Below are 7,093 nucleotides of genomic sequence, written 5' to 3'. Positions count from 1 at the left end.
CCCTACCTTCCTTGAGACCTGCTTTTCTAGCCCTGGGGGCTGTGTGGACGTGGGGGACCAGCCAGGGGGAGATGGTTGAGAATCTGTGTGTCTCCTAGTCCCCCCCACCCCCAGCCCCGCCCCAGACCCGAGCAGGCAGGTGGGCCCGAGAGTGTGTCCAAGAGTGTGCCAAAGGGTGTGGTTGAACAGGGGGAAGAGCCTGGTCGGGCAGGGAGGGGGGGCTGCGTTCCAGAAGGCCGCAGGTGGCAAAGCGGTCCTCATGGCTGGTGGGGCTCGTCCAAGATGACGTCAGTCTGACTCACACTCCCCACCCCAGTCCCTCAGCGAAAGCTGCCGGGAGGTACCGCGAGCGGCCCCTCTGACCTTGAACCACTCCAGCTCCTGGCAAAGTGTGCCGTGTGGGTTCACAACTCTTCACGTGTGTGCACCGCTACTGCCCACGGCCCCTGGCTTGCTCCTTCTCGTTAGCTACTTGGAGACGTGAGCCAAGGGACCCCAATCCCCATCTCCACTCGACTCCTGCTGCCCGTTCTTTGTGACTTCGATATCACGCAGATAACTGTCCACTAAGGCAGTCCTCACTGGGGCATGTTCTAGTATGCACAAATTTTAATCGCCACAGTTTAGTTAAACAGCACCGGTCCCCCAATAACGGGGGTCAGATTTCAGTTACCACGCTATGTTGCTATGTTAACTGCGTGACTGCATCGGCTACAAACTTCACAGCCAGTTGTCAGGCCACAGGTCGCTGTGTTAATGACTGACCTGCATCATCAACCTCCCTGCAAAGCCTGTCGGTGACTTGTCACCGCACTTCAGTTATCCAGCGGCTCAGGTCACAACACAGCAACAAAGCAGGTTCTCGCATTGCCTCCTTATCTCCCGGTGACAGACCCACATGATGTTTTACAACAATGAGCTGTCAAAGGAAAACTGTTTTACGTTAAAATTTCATTTTATACAATTTACCAAAAAAGTTGAAAGTGTTAAAGAAATAAGAAATGAGGATGTTGAAAACAAAATTGGATGTGATTAGGAAATTTGAAATTGACAAGAGCAAAGTGAGCTACGATGAAATCTAAGCCCGCACGAGGTCCTTTAGGAACCACAGGGAGAAAGCCTGGTGAGTGAAGAAACATGGTAACGTTGGAACCACATCCTTTAGTTTAAATTGCTTGAGGAACAGAAAGACCTTCTTCTACTCTGGATGGAGGACCAATAACAACAATGATAATGATAATGATAGTAATAAATCCTAATCAGTTTGGCCAGCATTCAGGTCAAGTGTTGATGGTAGTCGCCATGTTGAAAGAAAACTGTGACTACACAGAGAGACTGGTAGACAAGCTCTTACCGCAGTAAAGTCCGGTTTCATCATCTTGGAAGTGCACAAGACTCGATTAGCGCTGAGCTCGCTGGTTAAGCTGCGGGCCCAGGCCAGGGCACTGCTGGGAAGCCTGCACCCAGATTCCACGGGTCAGGTAGGGCAGGTGGTCCAGACAAAGGATGCAAATATCTCAAGGAGGTGACATTGGTAAACGACTTCACATTAAAGACACTTAGAGATACTATACAACATTGAAAATGCAAAACAAAACGTTGGGAGGAGCAGGGAAACTTATCAAGGCTCAGAAAAGGGAAGTGATATTATGAGAAGGCAAGCACCATTCAAACCAGTCTTGGTAAAGTCTTTACACAGAAATTAATGACTAATTCCCAGTGTTTCTCATTTTAAAATACAGGGTACTAAATAAATATTAGTTTTACAATTAATAAAATTCTCTATATGTTTACAGGTGGCAGTAAGGGAGTTTTAAATGTTTCACCAAGAGTTTTTTTAAGTCATCAGACAATTGTGGTTTTTCTCTTTGATTATTACGATCACTTTGCACGGTTTCAGTTTCTGTGCTCGTTTTTATGGTCCTGTGCTCTCATGAAAACTAGGATGTCTGTTTTCTGGCTTCTTAATTCCTTGACCCACTCACCGAGTGGCCTTTTCCTGCCGCCCACCTCGGTCACCTACTCCTTGGTTCATCCTGCAGACTTTGTCATTATCAGTGATGTGGGAAAACAAAGGCAGAAAGAAATGTAGACAAAATTAAATTTCCTCATAACCTGCAGCCCATTGACAGATTCTCGAGGCAGGCAGAGTAAAACGTTCCTCCAGGAACAACCTACGTCTTAATGTTAATGCTTTGCTAGAGGGAAAAACAACCTTAGCCGGACCACAGCTAGGCCTCTGGTATCTCAGGTGTCCTCTTTAGCATATGAAAGTCCTTCTGGAGGCCTCCCTTTGATTTCCCTCCCCCAACTCCAAGGTGTGTAACCAGTCACTCCTCAGGACCCCCACGCAGCTCTTTCGGCCCACAAGTCCTGTCCCTGTGCTTTAATAAAATCACCCTGTTGCACCAAAAACATCTCAAGAGTTCTTTCTTGGTCATTGGCTCTGAACCCCCGCCATCCCTCCAAACCTCACCAATCAATATCAGTATGACCTCTGGAACCTCACGTTCTAGCTGGCTATTCTCGCAGTCAGTTCCTGTCCTTAGAGCTCAGCACCTATAGACCCTTACTGAAATCTGTACACCGTTTACTAGCCCATCGTTACAATCACTCGCTCACAAACACAAGTTCCTTTGCCCCTCTTACTCATCTGGTAAAACCCTCGTGAACGAAAAGCATATCCACTTTGGACTAGCCTGAATTCAAGCAGCCACATTTGCCAGAGAACATGGAAAAACCAGACCGACTGGTTTCACTCCTGAGTTCTCCAACCACGAAATTCCGGGGGGCGAATCACTTGGCCTCCTAGGAACTTGGCCTCCTTGCTCTCCGCACCTTTCCCCCTACTTCCTATATTCCTCTCCTCTCCTCACTCTCAGGTGACGGCTTCACCTCGTATTTCATTCGGGAAAGGAAAAGTATCAGAGGTTCTTTACCACCCAGTCTCAGAAACCATGTACGTCTGCAGCCACATTCCGTTTTCTAAGTTGTCACAATGTATGCATTGAGCGTCTTGCTGTCAGGGGCTTACCCGCACCTGTACTGGCTTCTGGCCTTCCCAGAGCTGCCTCCCAGCCTCCCTCCTTCCCTTGCTCTCTGGCCCCGCGACTCCTCCCCTGCTCCTCCTCCTCCTCAGTGTGCAAACTCGCTCAGGTCCCACCTTGAAGACAACACCCCAGCTCCCCAGCTGCCTCCTTTCTCCAGTACTTGTTATGGCCCAACTTCTCATACTAGTCACCTGCTCCCTCCTCAAGGGGCTTCCCACTAGTTTCTGAAGCTGCCGCTCCTTTGAGACACCTCAAAATAATTAAGTGTGCTAACTCCCCCCAGATTGCTAAACGCACTGGACATTTTTCTCTCATCTTATACAACCTCTCATTTGACATAGTTGACCAGTCCTTCTTTTCGAAACACGCTATCCTCTCAATTTATAATACCTGTCACTTAGTTTCCTGCTCCTTTTTTTTTTTTTAATTTTTTTTTTTTTTTTACATTTATTTTTGAGAAACAGTGAGACAAAGCATGAACGGGGGAGGGGCAGAGAGAGTAGGAGACACAAAATCTGAAGCAGGCTTCAGGCTCTGAGCAAGCGGTCAGCACAGAGCCTGATGCGGGGCTCGAACCCACGAACTGTGAGATCATGACCTGAGCCGAAGTCGGACACTCAACCGATTGAGCCACCCAGGTGCCCCTCCTGCTCCTTTTTTTTTTGTTAATGTTTATTTATTTATTTTGAGAGAGAGAGAGAGAGAGAGAGAGAGAGAGAGTGTGTGTGTGTGTGTGTGTGTGTGTAGCAAGTGGGGGAGGGGCAGAGAGAGGGAGAGAGTCCCAGGGGCTGGGTCCCACGACCCGGAGATCAGAGATCGTGACCTGAGCCGAAATCAAGAGTCAAGGGCTTAACCCACTGAGCCACCCAGGCGCCCCTCTGCTCCTTTTCTGCCTTTTTTAAGCCTAGTACATATTAAGATAGTATTTGGTGAGCAAATGAATAATTCTTTATATTTCTATCACCTAACGTAATTCTTAGTTCATAGTTGCTTTCTGTAAAATATTTGTGAAATAATTGAGTGGACATTATTGTTTTAATCCTACAAATGAGGAAACGGAGGGTCAGAGAGACTAAAAATTTACCCATTATTGATGGCTGTGTGGCCATTAAGTGACACAGTTGGTATTGAAACCAAAAACCTCACTTGTACCCCAATGTCTATAGTGGCACTCTCAACAATAGCCAAAGAAAGAGCCTAAATGTCCATCAACTGACGAATGCATAAAGAAATTGTGGTTTATATACACAATGGAATACTACGTGGCAATGAAAACGAATTAAATATGGCCCTTTGTAGCAACATGGATGCAACCGGAGAGTGTTATGCTAAGTGAAATAAGCCATACAGAGAAAGACAGATACCGTATGTTTTCACTCTTACGTGGATCCTGAGAAACTTAACAGAAACCCATGGGGGAGGGGAAGGAAAAAAAAGGGAGGTTAGAGTGGGAGAGAGCCAAAGCGTAAGAGACTCTTAAAAACTGAGAAGTGGGGCGCCTGGGTGGCTCAGTCGGTTAAGCGTCTGACTTCAGCTCAGGTCATGATCTCATGGTGCGTGAGTTCGAGCCCCGCGTCGGGCTCTGTGCTGACAGCTCAGATTCCCGTTTCAGATTCTGTGTCTCCCTCTCTCTCTGCCCCTCCCCCGTTCATGCTCTGTCTCTCTCTGTCTCAAAAATAAATAAACATTTAAAAAAAAATTTAAAAAAAACCTGAGAACTGAGGGTTGATGGGGGGTGGGAGGGAGGGGAGGGTGGGTGATGGGTATGGAGGAGGGCACCTTTTGGGATGAGCACTGGGTATTGTATGGAAACCAATTTGACAATAAATTTCATATATTGGAAAAAAAAAAAAAAAGAAACCAAAATCCTCATCCTAACTCCTAATCTTTGTTTTTACCATGGCATCATACCGGCGCCCTGTGTATTTCACTCCTGGAATTTGCCTTTACATACCCCATTCTCAAGCCACATTGGAATGGTTGATGTTCCTAAATATGCTTCCTATTTCCCTCCCCCCCCTCCCCCGTCAGTCTTTTTCAGGCTTGAAACCCTGTTTCCATTTCCAGTTGTGTATTTCCCTGTAATTGCCCTACCAGTCTCTTAAGATACTTTTCAAATTCTGTGTCAACCTTAAAATCTTAACTTTTGTACTTGCAAGTAAATTATCTGCTGCCTAAACTGCCTTTAATAATATTTATATATTTGTATAATATTTGGCATTGAAACTGCCCACGGACAGGGACTGTAATCCACGGAGTGCACCTTAATACTCTGCCTTACCTTTCATGCTGAAAGGCTGAATCCGTATTTAAAAAAAATTTTTTTTAACATTTATTCATTTTTGAGAATGAGAGAGACCGAGCATGAGTGGGGGAGGGGCAGAGAGAGAGGGAGGCACAGAATCTGAAGCAGGCTCCAGGCCCCTTCGGAGCTGTCAGCACAGGGCCCGAACTCATGGACTGCGAGATCATGACCTGAGCTGAAGTTGGATGCTTAACTGACTGAGCCACCCAGGCGCCCCTGAATCAGTATTTTTTGGCTTGGAATGAAGAGTTTTAAATTTGTGTCTGATCTAGAGACAGAATACCCAAGGGAAAAGAGTAGACTTGAATAACTGAATGTATAGATATATACATTCAGTTATATTCTGAATATATATATGTATATATGTGGCTATATATATTTATTGAATTCTATAAGGAGAATCTGAGTGAGGGCCTTGATCAGTTAAGAGAATTTGGGAGAAGTTGATTGTCTTTCCCAGTGGACTCAGGCAGGCTGTTTCCTTCAGGGGGGTAGGGAAATAGGAAGCTCGTCTGACTGAGGTTGTGAGTGAAAGCAAGGTTTAGCTTAGGAGCCATTTGTGAATCTTTAGCTATTGGTGCCATGTCTTTTCTGATGGGAATGGAAATCAGGAGTGGGTGGGCTGGAGGAGCCATGGGCTAGAAGGAGTGCAAACTTTTGCAAACATAATGAATGAAAGGGAAGCCACATGGTACTCTAAATCCTAGAACCTTTGTCTGTTACCTTGAAAAATCATCCACACTCTCTGCTAATACCGTCTGCTAAGAGGTCAACTTTTCACAAATTTCCGGAACTCTTGTGGTCACAGCTGCCTGCCATGTTCTTTTAAGGTTCAGTTCCAAACGTGTGTGTGAGAAATCCTCGAGGTGACGAGGTGAAGTCTAACAACTAGAATTAATAATAAATTCAGTTCCCATCATGTCGGTGCCTTCTGCGGACGGGCCTCCCACTGTACCCTGCATGCCCTTTGCAAAAACGCTGAAGACCCAGGCCTTCTCCTCACTGTACACAGGAGACAGGGGGACGTGATCGGCCATGTGCAGCGAGCAAGGCTGGGCTGGGAAAGGTCGGGAGGGTCCACAGCCTTTTGGGGGCAGCTGACCAGCCTTAGGGAGCCCCCAAGGCAGCCTTCCAGGCACAGCTTTCCGTGCGTGCCCGGCCCACCTGCCTGTCTGCCTGCCTGCCTAGGGTCTCAGCTGCAGGCTGCTGCACAGAGCACATTCCAACCCAAAATTACACGCACGCAAGTTGAATTTCAGGCACTCTTACACTGTAGGATTTCGACAGGCCCTCGGGTGGCTGCGCGTAAACTTTTCAAAGGAGAGCCGCCCAGGGTGTCATTGGAACGCACGCGCTCCAGGGCAGGTGGCTCAGGAGCTGCGGAGAGCGCGAGGCCGCCGGCAGAGAACAAAGGCAGAGGCGGGCAGGGGCGGTGGCGGAGGACGCAGAGCCAGGAAATGGGCGAGGGCTCCCACAGCCCCCCGAGACACAGCCCACCGGGGCGGTGTCGGGACGAGGGGAGCCCGGGGGGAAGGGGGCGGGGCGCTCGGGATTGAGGGGGAGGGGCGGCCCCCCTGGAGAGAAGGTCCCTCGGGAGAGAGGAGTAGGAGGACGGGGAGCCCCGCGCGGGGAAGGGTGCGGAGGCCGCGGAGGATCCCTTGGGGGGAGGGGAGGGGAGGGGCCCCGGAGGGTCCTTCGGGCGAGGAGGGGGGAGGGGCGGCGGGGACCCCTGTGGGGA

General features: G+C 48.6%; 2 long non-coding RNA genes across 2 annotated transcripts; both read right to left on the bottom strand.

Annotated features, from left to right (window-relative positions):
• Positions 1 to 587: 587 nt before the first annotated feature.
• Positions 588 to 3,484, bottom strand: LOC147581387 (uncharacterized). The gene is made up of 2 exons (XR_015251738.1): positions 1,355 to 3,484; positions 588 to 919 (listed from the first exon to the last, which is right to left on the bottom strand). It is a non-coding gene; the product is annotated as an uncharacterized LOC147581387 (long non-coding RNA).
• Positions 3,485 to 5,072: 1,588 nt separating this feature from the next.
• LOC147581386 (uncharacterized) lies at positions 5,073 to 7,051 on the bottom strand. Its single transcript, XR_015250900.1, has 2 exons — positions 6,625 to 7,051; positions 5,073 to 6,243 (listed from the first exon to the last, which is right to left on the bottom strand). It is a non-coding gene; the product is annotated as an uncharacterized LOC147581386 (long non-coding RNA).
• Positions 7,052 to 7,093: the final 42 nt, after the last annotated feature.

This window comes from Puma concolor, chromosome B2 (genome assembly GCF_028749965.1).
Source record: "Puma concolor isolate L17-30 chromosome B2, mPumCon1.1.hap2, whole genome shotgun sequence".
NCBI lineage: Eukaryota > Metazoa > Chordata > Mammalia > Carnivora > Felidae > Puma > Puma concolor.
The sequence above is the reverse complement of the archived record's forward strand: the minus strand, read 5'-3'. Positions and strand labels throughout refer to the sequence as shown.